Source organism: Apodemus sylvaticus, chromosome 15, assembly GCF_947179515.1.
Source record: "Apodemus sylvaticus chromosome 15, mApoSyl1.1, whole genome shotgun sequence".
In the NCBI taxonomy this organism is placed as follows: Eukaryota; Metazoa; Chordata; class Mammalia; order Rodentia; family Muridae; genus Apodemus; species Apodemus sylvaticus.
Window position 1 is genome coordinate 24,434,830 of NC_067486.1, and position 26,792 is coordinate 24,461,621.

Here is a 26,792-nt window from a genome sequence, read left to right on the forward strand (position 1 = left end):
GGAAAATTTCAAATTAGAATCACATCAATAGACTCACAATCACCTGAGAGATTAGCAAGCGGCTTTTGTGTCCTAGCGTGGATGATTCCAGTACAAGCTCCTTATTTGTGAACAAGATGAGGACGGACAGAAGAAAGCAACATTTGGGACAATCTGCAAAGTGACTCCTGGGATTTGATTGAGAATAAGTGTTAAAGAATGTCTCAACAATTTATAGTTTGGAAAAAAACTTTATAAATATACAAAATAGAAAAGGGATTTAGGTTTCGACTCACCCAATAATATTTGATGAAGAAAAATTACTTCTGAAGCAGAGATAAGCATTCTGTATGGTCCACAAGATACTTCTCTAATTAGCTGTATATGTGCCACATAGTTGAAAATAGATGTAAATAGTTATTGATTTCTGCTAAATGAAACATCTCTCTTTAGCTTTTAGTGATGACCCGACTACACACTCTTCCTGACGTGCTTGTCGCCTAGGATGCTGGGCCCATCCCAAATAGAATCTCTTATTTCCTGGCATTCCCAGAACCTAGCTTAATGTTTGGCTCATATTGTTCAATAAATGTGGGTTGAGTTAAAGAGTCATCGATCTGTGGTTGGTGCGCTAAAGGAGAAGGCTAGTCAGTGATGAAAAGAGGCAGGACTGTTGACTTCAGTCCTTGCCAGAATCAGAGAAAGTGTTGACCAGCAATACATTTACAGAGTTATTTTAGGTTTTTGAAATCCCAGGCCAGACTCTCAGTCATAAGGAAGTCTAGGAGGAAGACTCAACCACACAAGTACATTTGTGATACGGGTATTTTATCATCTCCCAGGTGAAAACGCCAGTAGCCCTGTGTACAGGGACATGATGTGTTTCAAATCTTGGGAACTGTGGATAAGGGTAAAAAGAACTGTCTAAGATTTCAAAGTAGCTGTAAAAAAAATTTAGTAAAATGTAGGAAGACAATCTTTTGTATATTATACAATTAATGTACCATGTATGTTTGGATGAAAATTTGCAGGATTTGTCTAGATTCATGGTTCATTAATAAAGCCAATAAGAATAAAGCCAAAAGAGATTAGAAACACAAAGGCTTCTCTATGTTTACTAGTGCAATGGTTTATAGGAAATGACAGTTTATTTGTAGGCTTTTAAATACTATTGTATTCATAAAACAAATTTTGCCCGAGTAACGCAGAATATAATTTGTGCATTGAATACGATCCCAAAGTTCATTTGTATACAATTGTATGAAACAGGAAACAGGTTTTCCATGGAATCAGTGTTGAATGTGGTTTTAGTTATCCTGTCTACAGTCCACAATGTTATTTACCTCTGCAAACAGAAGTCTGTGGACTAATAAAATATCATCTTAGAGTCTTGCAAACCTTACCCACTGCTGATTTTGTAAGAAAAAGTGTTCTTGATGCAAGAATTTGTTTACAGGTTAGTATGTTCACTATGGTAGATTTCAAATCACCATGGAAACAGAAAGTAAACAACCAAAACCCAAGTGTTGTACAACACAGACCTTCTGCTCCATAAAACTAAACTTTTTATAGAAAAAAATTTACTTATTCTTCAGTAGTTCTTGTGGGTCACAGAAAGGAATGACTTATAGGGGCATGCATGAAAAGTTTTGGTGGGGCCCGAATTGGAAGGCATATCTTAGTCTCTCAAACTGTTTATCCTACCTCTATGTCTCATATCAACCCAAAGCTTCAGAAAGTGGTGACTGCAGCAACTTACATTCTTCAGGACAGGGCAGAAATATATGGATGTTTGCCTCTGTTTTGGTAAATAAGTGGGAGTCAGGAGGAACTCCGGCTTTTCCCTTGGAGTTGTGACTTCACTTTGAGCTCTGTGTTGAAGGAGCCAGTCTCTCCTCCACTTTTTTCTCTTTGTTATTCCACTGGATCACATGACTATCCTCTCTGCACTTTGGCCTCTGCTCAAGTCCTAGATATGAGTTAATATTTAAAAGATTTAGAGGAAAGGAAAAATGATGTAATTATATTAAATCTTGATAATAAAATATGTTTTTAAAAATGTAAAGTCTATAATTTCAAGAACCATTGGAACAAGAGCCAATGGAACAAGAATATATATATATGAAAACAGTATTGCTGACCTACTTGGGCTTTTTAAATATTTTAATATTTGGTATAACACACATGCGAATGTACATTATATACTAAGGTTAATCTGTATTGTGCTCTACTGTGCTCATTGTTAAATGCCACTATATGGTGCTTACTGTGGAGTATGCAAAATGGTCAATACCCTTTGTGCCATGCACTGAAGATTTCCCTCTTTCTTTGGTGACGATTCTCCCATCTACTCAGATGTAACCCTCTTTCTCCGAATCTGTGAATAATTGAGTTTCTCTACACCTAGTTGTGCTACCTCCTAATCACTTGACTGTTTTATCTCACTTGAAAATCACAGCTACCACATTGCCTCAAATGTATAATTTTCTCTTGAACCCTCTTTTGGAGCTTCAGATCTGTATATCAATCTGGCGACTTGACAACATCTCTACTCTGTTCATTCAGGGTCTTCTTATCCTACTGCACCATCAGAGCCTATCTTTGCAAATATATCTGCCTTTCATGAAATTCCCAGTTCAATGACTCCTGGGACAATCTCATTTCTTCTTTTTCTCTTATCGTCTTTATGTAATCACGGAGTCCAGGGTGTCCTCTCCTAAACACCATTGCAGATCCATTTTCTCTTTTCTGATTATGTGTCACTATCCCAATCAACGTCACTAGATATCTCCCTTGGAATAGCAAATGTCTCGTTTCATAGTCGGTCCAGGACCATTTTCAGCCTTCCTTACACTGTACTAATTGGAGCTATTCTCTGACCTCCTTTGTAATCTGCAAGGCCCTGAATGACCACAGTGCTGCTCCCTTCTTGCCTTTTCTTCTTCCTTTTGAATGATCTTCTTCCCGTGTTTAAACATGTTCCTTCAACTAAGCAGTCTGTGGTTTCTTTATCCTTGGATAATTCTTAATCTTAGATATCCTTATCTGTAGACCTCTACTAGGATCCTGTATATCAGACCTTTCAGGTGAGACTTGACAAGGCAAGAAGCCCAAACTTCTCCTATTATGTTTCCAAACAAAAGAAACAAAGAACATACAAGTATGTAGAAAATCTATTTGTCTTACTAGAAGGACAAGTGCTATTGTTTAATAGAGGTCTATCTGTATTTACTCAAATAATCACTATTCAGACTGTCCTTTTGTCACTATGAGATGTAACAATTAAGCAAGAGACAGTTTCCAAGCAACTGTATATGTATAAAAATCACTCATTTAATGTTTATAGAATAGATACGACCACTTTCTCATATATAACTGAGTAAATCTATATGCTCAACAAAATTAGTTCTAATGTATTTTAAATGTATCTAAAGTATTAATGTATAGTAAATTAATATTTCTTCTTATATCAGACATTTTATGATATAATTGTAAGCTTTGTTATTTCATATTAGAAAACTAATATAATAAAAATGCTTTTTTATATGTAGTACTACAAAAGGTAAAAAGAAACTGTTGTTCTGGAGAATTTTCCATTTTAATATATCCATGTTCTAGAGACAATCCTGGAGAAAGACAATTTCCAAAAAGTTCCCCACAAAAGTTCCATGTATTACGCTCTATTCCCATGCTAACTAGCCAAACTACAGATTCTAATTATACTTAGAATTGGTAGTGCATCCCTTTAGCACTATTGATCTACTAAAAAAAGAAAATGAAAGTAAACTAAACAAGAACCAGTCTCAACACCAAAGGGATGAAATATCGATTCTCTCTGACAGGGCTTTGTCTACACAGCAGTATGCACACACAACTCAGAGCTGTGAGGAATCAAAAAGGGCAGACACAGGTCTTGAGAGAAACCAAGTTGCCAAGATTAATGGGGACCTTGAAAGGAACCTAGCTTAAAGCTTTCCTGATAGACATTCATCAAGAAATTCTATAATCAAATGTGCAAAAACACCATCACTTAAATATTTCATGGCGTAAGCCACCTTCGGATCTTTGGGAGACTTTGAGGAAATTAACACTCATCTCCATATGAAGGTCTTCGTAGGGAATTTAAAACATGAAGACATAGTATGAACTCATGATTCTATCATTTCTCATATTTCCAGCTTCTTTCCCTGCTCTAAATACATAACAAAACTCAAATGTCCCATGTTCCGCATTTCTCTGAAACCTGCCTCTTGGCCTTGTTTGAAATCCAATGGTTAACCCATGCAATCCTTTAGGAACAAAGTTTATGTTTGTGTTTAGATTATTTTTAGATTTGGATTTGAATAATCATATGCTTGCTCAAATTAATCATAATATTTAGCAGAAACCATATAAAGACATATTATCCCGATTAGCTGTCATGATATCATGTCTTTTTTTCCGTTGGGTTGATCCCTTTCCAGACAAAGTATATTAGTTAGTTCATAATTAGATTAGTTCCTTACAAATTTCACTTTTAAATCTTGGGTTTTGTTTTCTTTCATTATCTTGAGCATAGTGTATATACTCCTAAGTTTGGGTTTAATTCTCAGGCTAATCTTTCCCTGCAGCCTTGTCTAGTGTAGGGGAGCTAAGGTGTGTGCTTTAAATTATAGTTATGGTTCTACCATCTCGGTCTTGTAGCATTTGCAAGTTTCCTTACACTTTAAATTTAATACTCAGATGTATCATGCTGAGCTGATGAGAGGTTGTGAGACTGGAGAAATATTTTCTGGCATAATCACAAAATAGTAATTCATCAGGTTGTCAGCTTTTCTACCCCATGGAATAAAAATTAACAAGCTGTAGTAAAATATATGCATATGAAGAAATCCTTTTGTATAGCCATATCTCTGGCATTAGGATACCAGAGGAGACTAAACGTGTCATTAAAGTGTGGAATTTTTTTCATTCATTGTTCATTTATATCCAGGTTTCATTTTCTGGGACTTGTTATATTTTAGAAGGAAAACTAAGTGCCAACCTATGTCAACATTGCTACTGTAAAAATACTCTATTTTATGAATTATTCAAGTTAGCATGTCTTTAGGGGATTTTTGAGTATTCTGATATGGTCAGATGTGACCTTCTGCAATGAGATGAAAGGAATAGAAACTAATTTATGTGTAGAAATATTTTATTAAAAATTATATTTAAAAATCATAGGTCAAAAATCAAAATGTTACTTTTACACAGATCTGTACACACCCACATCCAGAAAGAGAGAGAGAGAGAGAGAGAGAGACAGAGAGAGAGAGAGAGAGAGAAAGAGAGAGAGAGAGAAAGAGAGAGAGAGAGAGAAATTTTTCCTTATGTGGATTTTGGTTTTGATTTGAAAACACTTGGCGTTTTTATTTGAATATATAATTAAATTAATAACCAAGAATCTACAGTGACTTATATCTAGAGGCTATATCTGACAGCCAAAAAGCACAGTAGCTATGAGAAAAATGTTTGCACATTCAGGCTTTGTTTATACAACTGAGTTCATTGATAATAGAAGTGAACCCTTGAAAATAGAGACTCAGGCTGTTGTACAAACATGGTTTTCTCTTGTGTGTTGTGTGTATCTTACCTGACTCAGATGTACAAAAGGATCATTAGATGGCAACTGTCTGAAGCACAACACAATGTGTTTCTGGATACTTAGCAAAATCCAAACCTTGTCATTTATAATGCTTTCATGAGCGATGTTTCTTTCTGAATCATTGAAGTAGCACTGTCTATGCAATACTATAAACTCAACTCATCATTTAATCAGTCACCAGTGAAATTAACATTTAATAGTGTATTAATTCTTCAAAAGTTTCAATTTTTCATTCAAAATAAGTTATGAAAAGAATTTACAACACTTGAATGAGCTCAAAATATTTTTGTTTTATAATAAAACAAAATTCAGGGATTCAGGTATTGTCATTTCTATGACCTTTGGATTGTATATTTATAACCTTCAATAGTATTTGAAGGTATATTTATTTAGAATTAGTGATAAAATGTTTAATATTAATTACTTTTTTAACAAGTTAACAGATTTTAAACTTCTTTTAAATCTAATTATTTTTGATTGTTTGTGCTTACTGATAAAACATTTTTATAGATATGAAAAATAAATTAAGTTTACTAAGTAAAGTGAAACTAGAAATGTCATTTATTTTATCAATCACTAAATTTTAGGAATAAACTTTACAAATGAACATTGATGTTGCAATGAAATTGTGAATTAGTAATTAACTTCTTCCTCAAATTTCTTCCTGAAAAAGAAAGAAAGAAAGAAAGAAAGAAAGAAAAAAAAAGGAAGAAAGAAAGAAAGAAAGAAAGAAAGAAAGAAAGAAAGAAAGAAAGAAAGAAAGAAAGAAAGAAAGAAAGAAAGAAAGAAAGAAAGAGAAAAAACCCTCCAAATATACTGCTTTTAGTAAATGATGTCAGGCTTATGCAAATGAATGTTCCCTGCCCTTTGGCCAGGCCATCTTTTTTCTGAATACTTACATACTATCAGGCCAGTGTTGAATTGGTCCTCAGTCCACTTACTACAGTATGCAATGCTAATATGCTAGTATCCTAAATACAATATTTTAGTTGAGCGATGAGGATCTATGCTTTATAGCAAATATTGTTAGCTTTAAATTTATTGTGTATATGTACTTTGAAATACAGCAGTAGCTACTTTGGCTTTATTAATTAGCTTTTCTGTTTAAGATTTGAGCTCACTCAGAATATCTTACTCCTCCTTTGTATGCTCAGTTTTAGACATGAATTTTATGGCCAGACACAGGGATAATCTCTTCTGCCTGTTCTTGCCTGACTTAGCTCTGATGCCTTTTTCCTCTTTTTCTTTCCTCCTTCTTTCAGTCTCTTTATCTTCCGAGATAAAGATATTGAAGGGCAATACATAAGCTCACAACTGATCAGCATGAGGAGAATGTTAATGAATGTGGTCATAAAAGACATCTAACCTCCTACATACACACACACACACACACACACACACACACACACACACACACACACACACACTATGGCTCAGGGACCTTAGGAACTCATGGAAAGGGGATGGGAAGATTATTATAAGGGGGAGAATTCAGGGATAGATGCAGTATCTTCTGGACATGACAAGACCAGTCCTACATAAGACCTGCACAAGAGCTAGCCAACCCTCTCAGCAGTTAAGCATAATTGTCATGTATGTTTGTAATGTCAGGAGACACCTTTGCCATTTACCAAGATGAACCAGGATATATCCACACTTTTCCAGTCCACAAATCTGAATTGCTTTACTTTTCTTCTTCATTATTTACCTGGTATATTTCTTTTTTTAGAAACATTAAAATTAGAAAGTGACGGGTGTGTCACTTGAGTGTGAGACATCTCTTGTATATTGCTGATATAGTCCTGCTGCCTTTTCTCATTCAGCCCTTGTAAGGTTCGTTGGTATATGACAAACGTATTAGCAAACATATGGGTTCTGTCCGCCATCAACATTAGTCTCTCTGCTCATCATATGAAAATACATTAGAACTAATTACCTTTTGGTTAATTGACAGAAAACATTTGGAATGAACACTAAGACTATTAATTGCTTACAGTGAGTTTTAAATGATATACTTAATAATTTTCACCTATCTAGATTTCAATGTATTAAAACATTGTATTCTTACAAAAGATACACGCTACCCAATATTGGACTTCTTTGAGATTAAGGACATAAATATACATTTAACAATGACCCTGTGGTATCAAACTAATTATTTTACTTTACAAGCTTTCAAATGTGAATATAAGTAGAATATTGTGGTAGAATAACAAGAATCTATGCTTTATAACAACTTCAAACAGCTTTAATATTTAATCGTATGTGTGTGTGTGTGTGTGTGTGTGTATTTTGAAACCCACCAGTTCTGTTTAAACACATTGGCTGGTCTTTTATAGATTTTAGCTGAGTTAAATTATTGTTGAAACTATAAATAACTTTATATTTCATGATTAAAGATTTTAAGAAATACAGAAATTCCTTGGTTATTGTTTTAAAAAAATGAAGATAAGCTCTTTATCAAACTGTCTAATTATACTGTCCTGAAAAGGAATAGTATTTCTTAACAATGACCAGTGGTTTTGAAAATTTTTAATAACAAGAAGAGCTTTTATTTTAAATAAGCAAAATGTGAATTCCATTTGAAACTCTGTCTGATGTAGTCTATAGATGAAATAATTAACAGAGATGACATGCAGTAATTGGGTCTGTAACTCCAATTACCCTGAGGCATTGACTCATTTAGACTTATGCCTTTACTCATCAGGATTGTGAGATGAGCTTTTCTGCAGAAATAAATCCAGCATACCTTGCTTTGAATTCAAAGATTCCACTCATCTCCCTTGTAAAGAGCCTGCAAGAAATCATTGAATTATTTGCTAATTGTGAGCAAAATTTGTATTGATTTTTTTTTTTACTCTCTCTATCTAATGTTAATGGTACCACACTTCAGGTCACTGAATACTTCCCAGCACCATCTAATTGTTACAAATCCACTTGCTTAGATGAGATTGTGACATCAAAGTCTCAAATACAGATGCCAGCACAGATAATATGACTGCACAGATAGTTATTAACATTTCCCTTCATACTTCCTCACTTCATATGGTAATGCCATACAATGTATATTATATAATTTCAAACCCATGATGATTTGAAAGGATATTAATAGTATTGTAATAAAACTCTATCAGGCCCTATTTGATGCCGAGGATGGCACTCCAGGTATGATACCACACAAATGCGCAGCAAAAATGGCCACCTGTCCATCTTCAAACTCAACTTCATGCACGTAGATATTCAACGTTAGTATGTTTTTTCTAGTAAAGTGAATTTTTCCAGGGCATCATAATTTCTATATCACACTAGCAGAGTAATTTAAATTGAGGATTCCTGTCAGTTCTCTGCACTGATACCCAAAATTATTGCTTAATGGGTTTTACTGAATTTATTAAAATAAAGCTACTGAAAAAAACAACAAAAATTAAATACACACACACACAAAAAAAAAGACCCCAAGAATCTTTCACATGCACACAATAACATTTTACATGGGAAAATCATTCCTCTCATGGCCCCTAAATAGTTGTTAAGTCAATGTACCTCATCTTTGACATCTGTTTGAGCGGAATGAAATCCATTTTGAATCCCCAAATCACTTTCCCTATGACAGAATGCAGTCAAGGAAGCAAAATGATGTGGGGGACATTGAGAAATGAAAACAAGCCAATCAGCTGCTGTTTAATTTCCTGGAGAGTCAAGTTGTTTAAGGAAGAATGACATCAGAGTCCGATAAAGGAAATCCTATTTATCAACCAGTACTATTTAGAGGACATTCTTTCAAGTATACTGAGTCAGTTGATACTGTATCCCACAATGTTTCATAGCAACAGCCAATAGTAGCAAGATGCTACGGAAACTGGTAGGTAGTTCATGAATATGTGCTTCCTATGCATAGCAACAAGGCAGAATTAATAGGGCCGAACACAGCACATTCATTTGCTGGTATTTCATTTCTGTGTGTTATGGTTTCAAAGTGTTTGTTTGTTTGTGCTTTTGCTTGTTTTTGACACACATACATATTCACACACACAGACACACACACAGACACACACACACACACACACAAAACGCCTTCCCAATGAAACTTCTGTTTCTTCCTTGACATCATGAGGGCTCTTTTTTTTCTTTTCTATATTCTTTGTTTGCATTCCAAATGATTTCCCCTTTACCAGTTCCCCCCTCCCCATATGTCCCATAAACCTTCTTTTCTCCACCCATTCTCCAACCACCTCCTTCTTTTTTCTCTGTCCTGGTACTCTCCTACAATGCTAGATCAATCCTTTCCAGGATCAGGACCCTCTCCATACTTCATGGGAGTCATTTGTTATGCTAATTGTGCCTTGGGTATTCAGAGCTTCTGGGCTAATTAATCTCCACTTATCAGAGATTGCCTTTCATGTGTATTCTTTTGTGATTGGGTTACCTCACTTAGGATGATATTTTCCAGTTCCAACCATTTGCCTAAAAATTTCATGAATTCATTGTTTTTAATTGCTGAGTAGTATTCCATTGTGTAAATATACCACATTTTCTGAATCCATGCCTCCATTGAGGGACATCTGGGTTCTTTCCAGCTTCTGGCTATTATAAATAAGGCTGCTATGAACATAATGGAGCATGTGTCCTTATTGCATGCCGGGGAATCCTTTGGGTATATGCCCAGGAGAGGTATAGCAGGGTCCTCCGGAAGTGTCATGTCCAGTTTTCTGAGGAAACACCAGACTGATTTCCATAGTGGTTGTTCCATCTTGCAATCCCACCAGCAGGTGGGATAAGAGCTGGAGTTTATTGAAAGCTCTGTGTTTGGAAGTGTGAGCTTTATCTTACCGGATACTCTCAGTTAGTTGTCCTTTTACGAAGGTTGTTATAAGAGGGAACAGTTGGACCGGCTCAGCTTCTTTGGCTTCCTCCTTGGTGATGCTCTTCCTCCACAGGCATTTACAATTATGATGCCATCTACCTAGGGCCTTTAACAGAGCCAAGCTGGTGCAGATGCCAAGGCTCTGAGCATCTGGCACCAATAACATCTTAGATCACTTCCAACTCTCCTCCAGCTGAATACAAGTTCAACTGAAGAAGCCACAAAATAATAATAATAATGATATACCATGTGAGAGAATATCCATTTCTTAGGTTCATTTGTTTCCTGTCCACTAACAACTAAGAGGTCCTTCTTCTGTGCCACTATTGAGTAATGGATGCCTATTCCGTGGACATTAGGGAAACTTTTAAGAGAGCGTCTCATGTAGTAACCCAGGTTGACCTGGATGTAAGTCGCCCCCCTCAGACTCCCATGTGCTAAGATTACATATATAAACTACCATATCTGGCTAAAATAATAGTTTTTACATTGCTTTAAACTTATTACTCTCACCTTCTCTGTGTATGCTTGTATGTATGTATGTATGTATGTGTGCATACCTCTGTGTGTATAGGTCTATATATAAGTATGTGTATACATGAGAAATGCAAGCATGTTACACCAATTCTGTACTGCTAAGCTACAACCACAGATCTGCTAAGAGCTTTTAATTATTCCATGTCTACGGTGTTCCCCCTTACAGTATGTATGAGTTCAAGGACAAAGGAGATTACCATCAAACATGATGTCCTGGGTTAGATTTCTAGGACCTACATGGTGGAAGAAGAGAATTGATTCTTCCATATGGTCCTCACATTTCCCCTTGCACACAGTGGAAATAATGCATAAACACACACACACACACACACACACACACACATACACACACACATACACACGCATGCACACATACATACACACACATATAGAGTAAATATAGTGACAAAATATAATGCTAAGTTTTACAAACTTCTAAGTTATCAAATGAAAGTTAAATCCACAATGCTTGACTATATCTTAGAATGGTTTGCTGAATAGGTCCCCAGCTCCCACATCAAGTGGCTTTATTTAGGTCAGGTATTTCATTACAGAAACATCAATGCAAGCAGAACAAGTAGACTGATCTGCAATTGGCAAATGTTTTTTTGGACACTGCTGGGTTAATGCAATTTGCTGTCGTTCTGTAAGTTTGATATACATTACAGACATGATCCCTATTTACCTAAAGTGTGTTAATTTTAATCATGAATGGGTCCCCTTTTGGTTGAGCTTTATTCAACAAAGGGAAGAAAGAAATCTGTGTCTTTTATTCAAATCTCTGTCTAGCCATGTTTCCATCAGAGTTCACTGAGAAACGACTCATGAAACCTACCTTTTTATGCATCAGGTGACAGGTTTTGACAGAAACAGCACTGCAGCTTTTGCAATATGGTCCCTTTTCAATGCTTCGACTGTGTGATTAGGTGTGCTTCCTGTGACTTCCACGTGCTTAGCTTGCAAAATCTCAGTTTATTTATACAAAATTATTCAAGTGAAAAAAGTGGTGTGTCTCCCAGTGAATAGTCGGTCCTTGGTGGGGTGTGGGGGGCTCGCCTAGCATTTTATTACAGGGAGAATGGGGCAGTGTTAACAGCATGGCAGAAGTCTTTGTGGGAACCATTGCAGGCTTTTTACATGCAACTGACCCTAAAATAAAATTAGTGAACCTCACCATTTTTTGTAAGTCTCTTTTTTGTTTTAGCTACTGTTTCAGCTCTGGGTAAAATGAAAGTTACCAAAACTCTATAAACAGAAAAAAAATATCTAAGAGTTCTTTGTGTTCCTGAATCTTTGGTTTGTCCATGTGACATATACCTGACTGTGAATATTGAGATACCCTTTATGCACTGTCCTCTGGGAGATTTTTCAATGCAGATGTTATAAAGTTTGCAGTTTCTTATCTAGACTTGAATATCCATTGGTTAAGGTGTTTAAATCTTTGTTCAATTTTCCGTGAATAAGAAAAGGCAATTTATCCCTCCCCTTGACAAAACATGAAGAATATTACTCACACTACCAGAAGCCACTTTCTAGAGAGGCATGTGAAAAGGCATGTGGTTTATCAGCCAATGTCCTAGATTTTCAGGGCTAAGATATATGACCTTTGCAAATTCACTTTCTGAAACTCAAAACCATGATTCTTTGAAATGCACAATGCTTTCTTGAAAAGTGATGTCTTCAGAGTATTACTTCACTATGGCACCCACTGAGTGACAGTGTCCTCCAAGTGTGATAATCATTACTAATAGAACTGACACAGTTAATATTTACTTTCCCTCCTTAGATACAATTAGCATATATTTTTTAAAAAAAATAATCTTTTCAGTTGCTTGTGCCTCTGACCTTTGATATGTGAATATAAGGACAACAGATTGTGTAGAATAATTCTAAAGTCTACACTCTTTGGAAATATTGGAGATGTGCCTGCGATATTAATAAGCTAAACCAAGGTAAAGCACAAGCAGGGAAAGGCAAACCTCATTTCTTCAGCTTACATATAAATCCAGTTATTAATATCATCAGCCTAGGTACAAGAGAACTAAAATGAAGCTCGGATCAAAATGCTGAGTTAGACATTTATTAAACTCTTGGTTGAATCTATAGCAAGCTCAGTTCCCTGAGAAAGAAGGAAGAAAGTGAAGAGAGACCCTAGCAGGTAGTCTGCTACAGAGCTGCTAAAGAGATGTGGGGATTGGATATGAAGAAGAGCGGGAGAGGGAAAATCTGAATTTCCTGGCTTCTTTGGAGGGCTTGACTCTAGTTCCATGAATAACTGCTAGAATTGGGGGCTGGGAGGACAGGTTGAGTCAGGAGGAAAGTGGGATGATGTATGCTCCGATCAGAGAAGGAGAGGCCGCTGCAGCATGTCTGATACAGAGGTGGAGATGAGACTGGGGGGGGGGGGGCGTCTTGGGTCCTGATAGGGGAAGAGGTGAAGATCTACAGTTACCCTCGCAGCTCCGCGGGAGGCCACACCCTCGCTCTTTTCACAGGCTTTGAAGAACCTTCTGTTGCCCTGCTTCTGCTTCTCACTTGTGCTTCTTTTGTGGTACCATCAGAAAACAGCTGCCTATCCATAACCTCTAACCCTTCAAAAGCATGCCCCTCACCTCACAATATTCATTCATGGGTTATTGGGTTTACTGGTCAGTTTCAGTCGCTATATTCATATAATTGACATATTTCATTCACAGTTATTTTAAAATTTTTCTTCAATAGCTTAATAGTCAATGTATGCAGTTTGCACTAAGTAATATTAACAATACCCAAGTCTTACTCTTAAATCTTTTTAAGGTTTTAAACCCGATGCGATCTGTATAAACCAAAGAACATCAGTTGCTGTATTCTAAAAGGAGGCTTCCTCAAACCAGAGGTGCTTTCTCTCTCTCTTTAATTATTTTCCTTTTTCCTTCCTTTTCTTCTAAATTATTCTCGCATGGCTCTGTTATCTGTGCTTTTCTCTCAGTTAGTACAATATTATAAATCTTCCCTCTTAACTCATCAGATCGTACACACTTGTATTCCTGTCTTCAGAATGTTGGAAACAAGAAAAAAATCTCACAGGGTACTCTGTACTTGGGCTTAGGACTGTATCCTAAGCTGCTATTACTGCTTAAAGTTTGATGTATACAATATTTATAAAATGAAGAAAGGAGATGATTGCAGAATCTCATGCTTTGAAATTTAAATATTCTTCTGCATCAGCCACTGTAGAATATTTAAATTCCTTCTCACTCTACACCTATCTATGTTTTCCTTAAAGATCTTCCCTTTCCTCTCTCCTATACCTTCCCAATTTTTTTTAAAAAAAGGAAAATCTCACTGAGTTAACCATCAAGAAAAAAAGTAATTTTTAATTAGGCAAAAACTATACTAAACAATCCTGTAGTTTGAATCATTCATAAAATATCATTCTCCTTTGTTGAAATTAGAATAGTAAACCACTTTGCTCTATATGAGAACTGAGGGTGCACTGGATAACAGGTTTTAAATACTATTTCATTATTCTTTCAAAATCATTATTTTGTGGAAATATAGCCCCCTCTCTTAGTAGATATCATTAAATTTTGATGAGTTATCCATAGTTAATGTTTCAACAATGTATCATGACAATAGATAACGTGTCTCTGGGTAAAGCAGACAATCATGCTACTTCTTAGGAGATACATTTTAGCAATAGAATGAAGAATAAATCACATACTGCGTAGATATTTCTGTGGTTCACCCATTTGGAAACCAACAAATTAACATGTACCTTTAGAGATGGTGGTGGGGGGAGTGGTATTTAGAGAATTGAGTTGGGTAAATGTGCAGCTGGGTATTTGTGTGCCATGGTAGGTGTTTGGAGGTCAGAAGACAATTTGTTTTGAGGCAGTCTCTCCTTCCTCCTTAATATGAGGTCTGTGGATAGAACTCACCATCCATCCTTGGACTCATGTCCTTCTTCCTACAAGGTGAACATTTTATTGGTGCTTTCTCCATAGCCCCTCAAAAGCCATTTTCAAAAAAATGATAAAAGCAAATACCTCAGTTGATCATTTAATATTATTTCCAGAAATAACACTGAAGGGCAACTGACACACCACACACACGTTCACACGAGTTTTCTTTTTGGCTTGGTCTCAGAATTGGTATTTTAGTTCAGAACCTCTGCCATCTCTTTAATCTAATTTTGTATCACTCATTATTCATTTTTACTAACATTTCTAAAACACATTTGCAGCTTAGACATTGAAGATATATAATGTAAGCATACTTATGTGCATACATAGCATACTTAATATTACCACTTAGACAATTTTATTATCAAGAAGACTTATCACGAACTTTATCTTTTTATTCATCTAAGATGATTTAACACTTTTCCTGTTAAAACTGCTCAAAGTTTGGAAAGAAATATTCTGAACTAAAGATATTATACATACCATAGCAAAAAACTATCTTCTGTTATCTATCCCATAGTGAACACTTACTAAGGACCTGCCTCATCACTGTATTTTACTGTGGTGGTGGATAGTTAAATATAGCCCAGCGTCCCCTCACATATGGGATGACATAGTAATCACAGATATTTATTTGCTCTAACATTCTTTTATTTGATTATAATCTAAATTGTATACCATCCCCACAAATTAATTGCACTTGTATTCAGCATTCATCAACTGGTTTTCCTGGTTGTTTTATTTTCATTAAAGAATACATTGGAAAGAATTGAAGACAACTTATTCTTTCACTCTTCCCATCCTTTTGCACTGTTTATCCAATCAGTTCATTTGCTCTGTATCCTCCCTTCCCTTCAGTGGTAGAACTAGATTCACTCCCCTCATAAAAAATAAAACCAGAAGAAGAAGGAAGAGGAGGAAGAGGAGCAGAAGCATGAGGAGGAGGAGGAGGAGGAGGAGGACGAGGAGGAGGAGGAGAAAGAGGAGGAGGAGAAGGAATGTAAAAAATCTTAATTGGGTCTTTCAAATAATGTAATTGCAGAATCTTGTCCCTTTATGATATAAATATCCACTGGTACATTCCTCTTGTGTTTTTAACCTTGTCCATCACAATGATGCGTCTGTCTACTTGTCCTCTGTTGCTTACCAATATAAACATAATTGTCTTTGAGAAAGAAGGTAAGCATTTAATTTTGGGTTTTTCCTTTGTATTTTCCTGGCTTTGGCCTTTCTAAATGTAGCTGTCTCTGGCCAGCACCATCGCTTTCCATATTTGTCCATTGTCATCACATGGGTCATGATACTAGGTTAAACCACAAACTTCCTTACAATTAAGTCTCTTGATTTCAAGCCAGGAGACAAGGACCTTTTTGTTTACTTATTCCAATATATATTGAGGCAGGAAACTGTAAATATTTAATTTCCTATTTACTCTGTGATACTGTTCCAAGCATGCTATTGCTTTGTCTCTATAGAGAAGTACTTTCATCCCAAGTATATCAGACTTGTAAAGTTTCACTGCTTTGAAATATAACAGGCATATCTTTTCAATGTTTTTTCACACTGAAATTTGTTCAATATAAATTATTTAATGACAGGAGGATTTTAATTGCAATTAATGTCAGTTAATTTGCGTTTTATATTCCCCATTTATAATAATGTCTATTACTTTTTAAATATTACCTTTTTTCTCTCGAATCATTTGCGGTGGAGGTTGATCTACTGCTAACATGCTGAATGGAGAGAGATTTACTTCATCTTAGTTTGAGCCTGTTACCTTCTCTTGATAAGATGCGCATTCCTCAACCCTGACTCCATAAGTAATTAAGTCTGCCATCACCTGACTGAGCAAAAGTGACTTAAAACTAGGAGGTAACAACTGTACATGGATGAGTAATTCGCTGTTGTTGATGTAAAGTAGATATTTTTATTCACTGCCTATTTTGAAAGATAAAGTAATCTAAGGATACCACAAAGAAGAACGAGAATGGACCGGTTATAGAAGAAGCAGCCAATTCACCTGCTGTTACAGAGAGTGGAGTCGCTCCTGTAATTAGCAAAGCTTACATACTTGATTAATGACAGAGCCTTTTCTCAGTTTGTGGGAAAGCAGACACTGGATTATCAAAGCGAGTGTGAAAAACTGTTGGGAACAGTTATAATTGCTATAGAAAATTTTCTTTTTTGCAGGCATACCAGAAATATGAACAGAGGAAAGATGTGTAGGAATGATTTAAAAAAAAAAAATCACATCAGTAAACTAGTCTGGTCATAGCTGGCATTGTTAACATCAAATGGGTGTGCCTGAAATTAGAATAGATGTTAGTAAAAAAGAAACAATAGAAATGGTAGGTGATAAACTCGAGTTATTCATTTAATAGGTATCATTGTAAATCAAGAAGAATGGTGCAGACAGTAATCCCAGCCAGAAGAGATCATGGTTTTGAGGCTTACCCGCAGTTCACAGTGAGAAGGAGGAGGAGGAAAAGGAAGAGGGGAGGGGAAGGAAGGGAGGAGGGGAAAGAAGGAGTTAGGGGAGGAAAGAAGGAGGGAGAGGATGAGGAGGATGAGGGAAAAGAAAACTTTGATTTAAATGAATAGAACATAAGTAGAAAATGCCATCAAGAAAAGCATGTATGCCCACATATATGACTATATTTGCCACTTTTCTTGTTTCTCTTCATAAATTTCCTCAAGCTTCAGAAAACAGCAAAGCTTCTTTAATGAACTGTTCATGAATGAGTCTTCAAAAGAAAAGCAAACTTGTATTTCCCTTCCTCGTATTCAAGCAAAAGCAAGCACGGGCAGCGAGGCTATGTCTTGTTGGGGTGGGAAGCTAAAGAAATGATTCATACAAGGTTTTCCTTCTCTCCCTGAATTCTGAGCACCTGATTTCAGTATCCATGAGTAAAATCATATCATAGCATTAAAACATACTGTATAAAACACTACAGGTGCTATTAAGTAGGATATGACTGTGTGCCCGCTATTAGGATGCAGTCCTGTTGGAAGCGCTATTGGCGTTTAGCTTGTGAACATCTTCATATTTTGGGACAGAAGGCAAATAAAATGAGAACATGGAGATCCCAAACTAAAACTGAACAAGACACTCAGCGCAGCCTAGAGATCTGGCGCATGACTGTTTGTGTTTTGTTGGTGGGTGTGTGAAGAGTCTTGGGAGCTACAGTCTAGAAGCTATCTACATGAAAATATATCTAGGATGTGTCCACAAAAGCAAGAAAAGTTACATGATACACGATGCATTGAAGGCTGTATGTAGAATTCACATTCTGTTCTGATTCAATGCTGTGTTTTAATGGGCCAAAGTGAGAAATTCAGTGACAAATGCAAAAAGGGAGGAGAAATCGAGCAAACCTCAATCTCACAGATCCAAGGCGGTCGCCCAAGAGGAAGAGCTTTTTATTATTATTATTATTATTATCCACTTAATATCTTTATTAGGTACATCTATGTACATACAAATTTCATGATTACAATTTTCTTTTCTTTTGAAACTTTTATTAGATATTGTCTTTATTTACATTTCAAATGTTGTCCCCCTTCCTGGCTTCCCCTCCGGAGGCCCCCATCCCCTTCTCCTCCCCCTGCTTCTGTGAGGGTGTTTTCCCTACCCAACTACCGACTCCTGCCTCCATGCCTCATTCCCCTCGACTGGGGCATCGTACCTTCACAGGACCAAGGCCCTCTCCTCCCTCTCCTCACACAAGGCCATCCTCTGCTACATTTGTGGCTGGAGCCATGGGTCACTCCATGTGAACTCTTTGATTGATGCCAACCCCTTCGACTCCTTCAGTCCTTGAACTGGCTAAGCGCCAGCTGTGGAGCTCTTGCTAAGTGTGATGTAAGGGACGAAGCTGGAATGACTGGGCTGGTTTTAGTTCTGCCAGACCTTCCTATTTCATCATCAGAGAGCTCATCAGAGAGGGGTGTGCTCCCTGAAGAATGAGCGTGAATTGTTCAAATGAGATTCTGCAGGTGGGTGGCTTTTCTTGTCTCATCATCAAACGAAAGTTTCTGCGAAGTGTGATGACAGAAGGCATGCTGGGAAACTCTGTATTTGAGCCTCGAACTTCCCACTTCCACATTACACGTTGCTCAGTGTCACAAGTTTTAACAGGTGTTTGTTGCTTTACAGATCACTCTTGGTACTTGTTTCCACACGGAGTAGAGATCACATTTTCCCGTACCCTTGGTAGAGCCCAGAAAACCCTGATTTGCCATGTCTGTGCCATCTGTAAGCACTGTTAGCCCTGCTCGCGTAGCCCTTCGTAACATTCTCCAGAAAGTCAATGAAAGATGACACAAGGTGGGCTGAACTGCCTTTAATAACAAAATATATATAGTAGATAATAGATAATTGATATATAACATATAACACACAACACACAAACATAACATACAACACACAACACAAAGCACATAACATATAGCATATAATATATAATATGATTTATATGTACGTATAAATGTATGTATATCAGGTATTTGGTGAAGAAACAACAAAACTGTGAGGAGCATGTTATTTACAGTTCTCCAGCCAGAAACCCATATAATTTTTTCTTTCCAGTTTTTATTGTCATTTTCCTTTCTTTGTTTCTAAGCTTTTAAACATTTTTGGTTCACCTTTTCATGACCCATGATGGGATCACAAGATCAGGTACATAGCTAATCATTGTAAGCCATGTAACTATTTCTGTAGTAATTTAAACTACAGGGAAGGAAAAACATGCTGTAAGATTAGGGACCATGAGATATTGTATTAAGAAAGAAAAAAATTAAGAATTATTTCGAGGTTTACAGTAGCCAAAAGAAGAGGTTGTTTTAAGTACGGAAAGTAGTGTGAACCACAATTGTGTGGGCTAAATGACCGTACTTTAAACCACAGCAGTGCTCGTAACAACAAAAAGGAGCAGGGTCATACTGATCACTACTAACATATACTTTGGCTTCTGTTCTTTCATTCTTATGAAAAATGCACTGTACAGAATCAACTCATATTAGAAATTTATTCAAATATGGAATTAATTCATCATGCATTTTGAATTAAAAATAGATTTAGCCTGATGTTCAAATCACCATCTCACAGTAGGGTACAATAACTGATTATAATGAAGACTGTAGTTACCAAGTTAGATTATCGTTAATATACTTTGATTATTCAGTTACAGATTCATGAAATATATTCATTCACCTAATTGTCCATCATAATATTTTAAAGTGTTTTCTAGAATTAAAAATTATCTATTTTAAGCCTTGGTTCTTAGTCATTCATATTAACAAAATAAAATTAGAATTTTTTAAATTTATGTCTTTACATTTTCTATCTTACATATCTATTATTGTTTTTTCTTAGAATTTTAAGTAGAGAAATTATGTAATAGGTATGTGTCCATTTCATCCACTGGGAAACTGAGGTATTTTAAAAAACAAGTTCAGTACATGGTCATTAAATTTTTTTAAATATTATAAGGAGAAATATCTAAGTGTCAAGAACAATATGAAAAATATGTTGGTCAAACAGACATTTCTCATGTGTTGAGTGAGTAAAACTTGTAACTGCAGGGCAAATTTCTTTAATGGATGCATAATAAGTAACTATCACTTTTAATAACACAAACTGAAATTCATCATTAATCTTTTTTTCAGTAAAACATTTATTTGTGTGTGTCGGTGTCTGTTACATGCTAGGAATAGCTATCTTAAGTTTGGAAATTTAACAGTTAAAAAAAACTGAAATTTCTTCTATTTCTAGCTTCTGGGAAGCGAGGTAGTGAGCTAAAATACCAAACAAAAATAATTGTACAGAACACCAAGTTATATGCAGCAGAGGGAAAAACCAGGGATCTGATACATTGTCCTTGATCCTTCTTCATATTCTGGAGCTTTGAAAAGGCAATCAGAAGCAAAAGTAACTTGAGAGCTGATATTTTAGTGACAGGAAGTGGAGACTAAAGATGGAGGGGCAAATTATTTTCTAGGCTGACTGAAGAGGGTAGAAAGGGGATCCAAAAGTCACTTGTCTGCCTAGAAGAAAAAGCTTCATACACAGGAGGGAGAATGGAGGGGAAACAAACAGGAGGGATAGTTCCTATACCATGTGAGGACACATCTCAGAAGGAACTCTAGAGTAGCACAGATTCTAATCTTCATTCCATTGTTCTGAGAAATGCTTTGCAAATTTTCAGAAAAATAACTGGTCATGTTTAATAGTGCCTACTGTGTGAAGAACAGAGTATAAGGATTCAGACTCATAAAAAGAGTTTTAAGTCAACTGCCATACAGCAGATATGGTGGTGTCCCACACAAGATAAAAAGAGTGGAGACAAAGAATAGAATCTGGATGCATGACACCATCAGAGAGAGGTTCTTGCTAATGGGCCATCTGATATAGATGTGTGTATCAGCGTGTAAGAAAAAGATTTTGTATTAATTTCGGTTACTAGTTGAAAAGTGAAACATGGAACCCTGCAGTCAAAAATAATAGATTGTTATCAAATTAAAATGAAGTAAAGCTGCTTAACATTGAGGACTATTGGACATACACCATGGAACTTTGTATTGTGCAAATGCATTCAGTTAGGACACAAATTATAATAGGTCACTATATATTCCTTACATAATACTATGGTAATGAAGCCGTCTCCTTTTATGTGTACAAATAAATTTTAACAAATACTTTTATGAGATGACTTCAACACAAACTCAAAGACTAGAAGCCAAAATTCAATATATTAGTCAAGAGGAAGACTCACCCAGCGTTCATTTTATTAAGATAAAATATGAGGCTTTTTATAGATCTGACATCAACTATCATCCAATAAAATAACTATATTAAGATACATAATAATATCAAACTTAAACTGTTAGCACACACATCGTTTTACCTCTTTTTATATATGTTTGGTTTTGAGATGTGATCTGATATACCCTAGGTTGCCTAGAAATTCCTAGATCGCCAAGGCCAATCATGCATTCCTCGCCATCTTGGCCCCGCCTCCAATGTGCTGGGATTGCGGTAATACAGATCCAAGCCTAGTTCTTTACAAAATTGCTTTAAGTAAAAATAAATAAATAAATAAATAAATAAATAAATAAATAAATAAATAAAATATTTGATTTCTATTTGAAACTATATAAAATAAAATGTATAGGAATATCAAAGGGAAACTTTTGATAAAATTTCCATAATCTTTTGCAAGGACTATTATAAGTATTCTAGAGAAAACTCCCTTAATAAACTTTTCTATGATGCTAAGCTTTTATACTTTAAAGAGGTTACTTATATTCTCATTTGCCTGCTTTAAGTACATTCATAGATTCCAAGCACAGAAACAGGGAAGAAGAAAATCATTTTTCTTAATAAACATCTGATTTAAGAAAGTGACTGTTGATAGTATACAACTGTGATGTTTCAAGTCTTTCTCAAGTTTCCTAGACTGAACCCTTTCACTGTGGATGGTTTACTAGATCCTCCTTTGCAACACGAGGAAACACATTGAAATCCTGCTACCTCTGTACCCTCCATTTTTCTGTTGTCTACTAATAGAGGCCTTCTGCTGATGTTAAGTGGAATGAATTTAACAAGAACTCACATGATTTTACATTCTGTCTTTAATATGATCATAATAAATAAAATGCATCTTGCTCAGGCTTCTGGGTAGGTTTTTTGCTATCTTGAAGCTCTTTTATTGACTTTTATGATGAATGGACCAACTACTCTGTAAAGTTACATTTTGTCCCACCAAGTGAAATTTGGAAGAAGTTTGTCACAGCTCTGTGCCTTAAAGCCAACTGGGAGAAATGATTTTAAAGCATTCTTAGTCACTTCCATTTAAGTGTTATATTTCTTCAACACCAAACACATATATTTATAATTAATAAAAGCATTTACAAGATTTAGTAGTTAAAAAAAGGCAAAGCAGATGTGGTTCCTCATTTGCTCTCATTCTTGGTTTCCCAATATTTTTATTTCTTCACTGGAATGTGTTATTACTAGTCTCTTTGGTTTCCTCTTGTTTTGTGTACATGCATGCACATTCCAACTTGTTTACTTTCTTCTTACCCATTATTAACACAGATTCCCCTCCCATATTGAGACTCGTCCTTCTAATGAGTCATGTCTGACAGCATGTCTTTTATTTGTATTTTTTTCTCAGATAATCCAAACACTGGTTTGCTTTCTGAGTTATAGGTAAAAAAAAAATCTAAGCATCTTAAACATGGTAAAAAGACAATCTCTTTTTAAAATATTTCAAACTCACACAGTATTCTAAAAATTGCTCTTAATTGAATGTGCAGTTAATAGTTATCAAAAAACCAGAAGTGAATAATTGAATAATAAAGTATTTCTTTTACTTAGCATCAATAGCTGCAACCAGAATTGTTTGAAAGTAAAAGAATAAATATAAAAATCTATTGGGTATCAATTAACGAAGGTTAAGTTAAAAACTGCTTGTTATATTAATTAGCCTGCTTGTAACCTCTTAGAGAAAGATATACTTTTGGTAAAAGGAACTACTGAAACTCTGTGTCTCTAGTGCCTTACAATGTGAATAGTCATCTGAATGTCCTTGATTTAAAATGATATTATATACATATTAATGCAAGTTCTCATAATAGTGATTTGTAGTAATTATTGTCTTCTATTAGTAATTGCATGGCTTTTGGAGAAAAATCAAACCAGAAGTGTATTCACTGACTGATCTCAGAAACTCTGCCTTTTAGACATGTCTACCACTTCATCTTTGATCTCCCAGTCCTAAAGCTCAATATATAATAACTAAGGATCTGCTTCTGCCTTTAGAAATTATCTACTTTCAAGGGTAAATGATATCATTATTCAACTCATAGGTCATGATGAAGATGCTTTATTTCAGAAGAAATGAATTCTTTTCCCTTCAGCTACTTGAGATTAGAAAGCAAATGAGATATTAGCATTTTTAGAGAACTATTAAAGGAAAAGATGGAAAAAGGTTAATGTTTGGTACAGGAAAATCTCCAACATTGCAAATTATACTCACTGGTCAATTGTAATAATGCACTTGGTATTATGAGTTACCTTAAATGAAAATAATGGGCATCTTGGTAAACCTTCATCAGGTTTGATAATGGTTTAGATCAGTGGCTCTCAACTTTCCTAAAGCTATGATCCTTTAAAATTGTTTCTCAATTTGTAGTGCCCCTCAACCATAAATTTATTTCCATTGCTAGCTACTTCACAATTGTAATTCTGCTACAGTTATGAATTGTAATGTAAATATTAGTGTGTTCCCAGTCTTAGTCAACCCCTAAGAAATGGTCATTGGAACCCCAAAAGAGTCCCACAGATTGAGAATCCATGTTCTAGATGTACAAACTATAAGTACTTTGTAAGTCAAGGTATATAGCCCTTCACAGAAAGTTACTCCTAAGGAACATTTGGGTTTTTTTTTTTTTTCTGTCTCATCTTTGTAAACAGGAATGTCATAAACCCTAGGGCTGCATTTACCAGGGGAATTAAGGATAAGATACAGCAAGTAAGCAAAGTGGGCAAAGGTGCTCACTTCCTTATTGCTGATGTCATACACTGTAATTAGTCATTCGTTCTCTCATGCATATCCTAAGAAGAGACGGCTTTAAAAAGAGTATTTATTTATGCATTTATCATCATCATCATCATCATCATCATCATCATCATCATCATCACCCTTATTGTGGTGTGCGTATGGTCTGTGCATAGGTACACATGCTAGCATGTGCAGGCCAGAGAAGTTGCTTCTCTTCTTCCACCTTTGGCTAAGTCAAGTAACATTTCTCATGAGCCATATCTCATTCCCTGCCTTCCAGAGAGCCCCCTTCTCAGGTCCACAAGACCCAGGATGGGGTGTGTTGCAGCCAGTTAAGCTGACCTAGTTCATTCTACACAGAGGCTTAGTGAGCTAAGGCTGCAGATAGTGGCCTCCTTGAGAGTGCATGCAGCCTACTGCCTAGACAGGGGCCCTAAAATGACTGATAGACAATTTTCTGCAAGTTATTCACGTCGGTTATCTCAATGCTATCCCTCAGGCTAGGTAGGCTCCAGACAGGCATCTGTGGTACTTTGGGGAAACTCAAGGGCAAAGTGCTTCATAGCATATTGTCTATCCACAGTAAGCTGCAAAATAAGGCACATGTGATTGAGCACTGCTTAGAGCTGCCTGATAATCCACATTTTAATGATGTGGGCCAACACCAAGTGGAATGCAGGTGAATTTGAAGATGGGGTAGCTGTGAAGTGGTGCATCCCTAAAAGCTGGGGAGGGGAGTAGATACCCATTTGTGGTCCCCTGAGCAAATTGGGCCTAAACTCTTGAGGGCTACTATTGTGCTATACTATAACTCACTAAATTATGTTCAGTAATAAATCTCACAGTCAGAAAAAAATAGGAACAGCTTTTTAATTAAACACCACTTATTTATTTATTTTTAAATACTTAATTACTTTTGTAAAAACACATGGCGTTTTCATTGGGGCGCTGAATATGCCTTCTGCTTTTAGAAGACAATATTTGTGTCTAGTATCAGTTTGCTTTTCACAGAATAAAGGGAGAGGCTTTTGGGGAGGGTGGACTTACCATTAATAAAGGAAGAAACTCTGCTTTTCCTAGGTAAACAAAAGTTGTCAAGCGCATTGTGTTTCCGTCACTCCGCCTAGTAATATCAGTTTTCTGAAATAATTAAAGCGTGTTCTCGTAGACATCAGCATTCATAAAAAGTGCTGAGCAGTGAGCTATGCTTTCTCTTCTCCTGCTTAGCTGTCAAAACACGGTGAAGTTTGGGGGATTTCCTCTAGACATGGAACAAGAAGGCTGCATGTTAACAGTGGCATTCAGAACTCATTTGGTTGGGATCTGGGTGTCCGAGTCTTTGGAATGGAGTTGAGCTGTGTTTGAGCTTTTTTCTCATTGGCTGATTTGTAAGCAAACGTGGTAGATTCTCAGTTAGGGAACGTATCCAGCTCCTTGTCATGTAGCCATCAAATTGTACATTTCCCGAAGAATCTGAGAAGTCAGATTGCATCTGTCTCAGTAACATTTGTGAGAGTCGAGAGTCATGCTATTTTGCAATGTGGACATATGCAAATCCCAGTACCGAAATGCTCACATTCAAGACTCTGCTGACAAGTGGCACTTGATTATTTAAATATCACAAACTCAAACCTAATCCAATGCAGGCTGCTGCAGTTCCTCTTGTTGGTGGTTTCTGTTGTTGTTGTTGTTGTTTGTTATTGTTGTTTTCTGTAAAACACAAAAGTCTACTCCCAAATTTTACACATTTAAGGATAATGGTGTTCCTCACATCTTCTCATTAGCAGTCTTTGAAACAATGTTGATAAAGAACCTTGTTAAAACTCATAAAACAAATGATAATTTTTCGGTCAGGAAGAATCAAACTGAAAGTCTTGAGAGGCATTATAGTATATGTCTCATTCAAGTGATGTTACATCACAGGTTCAGGTAAAAATATAAGTAACAGCAGTTCAGAGGAACTAGGTTTCTTGACAAGGAAGGTTAACCTTGACCTCCTCTCTTTGACCCTCATTTCATCAGCAGGGGTGAAATGCCTTTGAGACCCTGTCAATAGGCAATAAATAACACGCAAATTCCAGGACACCCTCTCACCGTAGGGTGCCCTAATGGGTAATAATGCTTAGACTGTTGAGTTTACAACTCATGGCATCTGGTAGCTGGTTGGCACTGTAATTCATGGAGATCATGCACTTCAAAATGCACCATGGGAAAAAATATCAAAGCAACAATGCCTCCATGCTGGGAACAGGTTAGAATGACAGGGAGACACACCT

General features: G+C 36.1%; 1 protein-coding gene and 1 non-coding gene across 6 annotated transcripts in view; both read left to right on the forward strand.

Moving 5' to 3' along the window:
* Robo2 (roundabout guidance receptor 2) overlaps positions 1-26,792 on the forward strand; it is a 506,393-nt gene that overhangs the window by 317,684 nt on the left and 161,917 nt on the right. The gene's annotated exons all lie outside the window — the stretch shown is intronic.
* LOC127666472 (small nucleolar RNA SNORA70) lies at positions 24,839-24,971 on the forward strand. Its single transcript, XR_007973663.1, has one exon. It is a non-coding gene; the product is annotated as a small nucleolar RNA SNORA70 (small nucleolar RNA).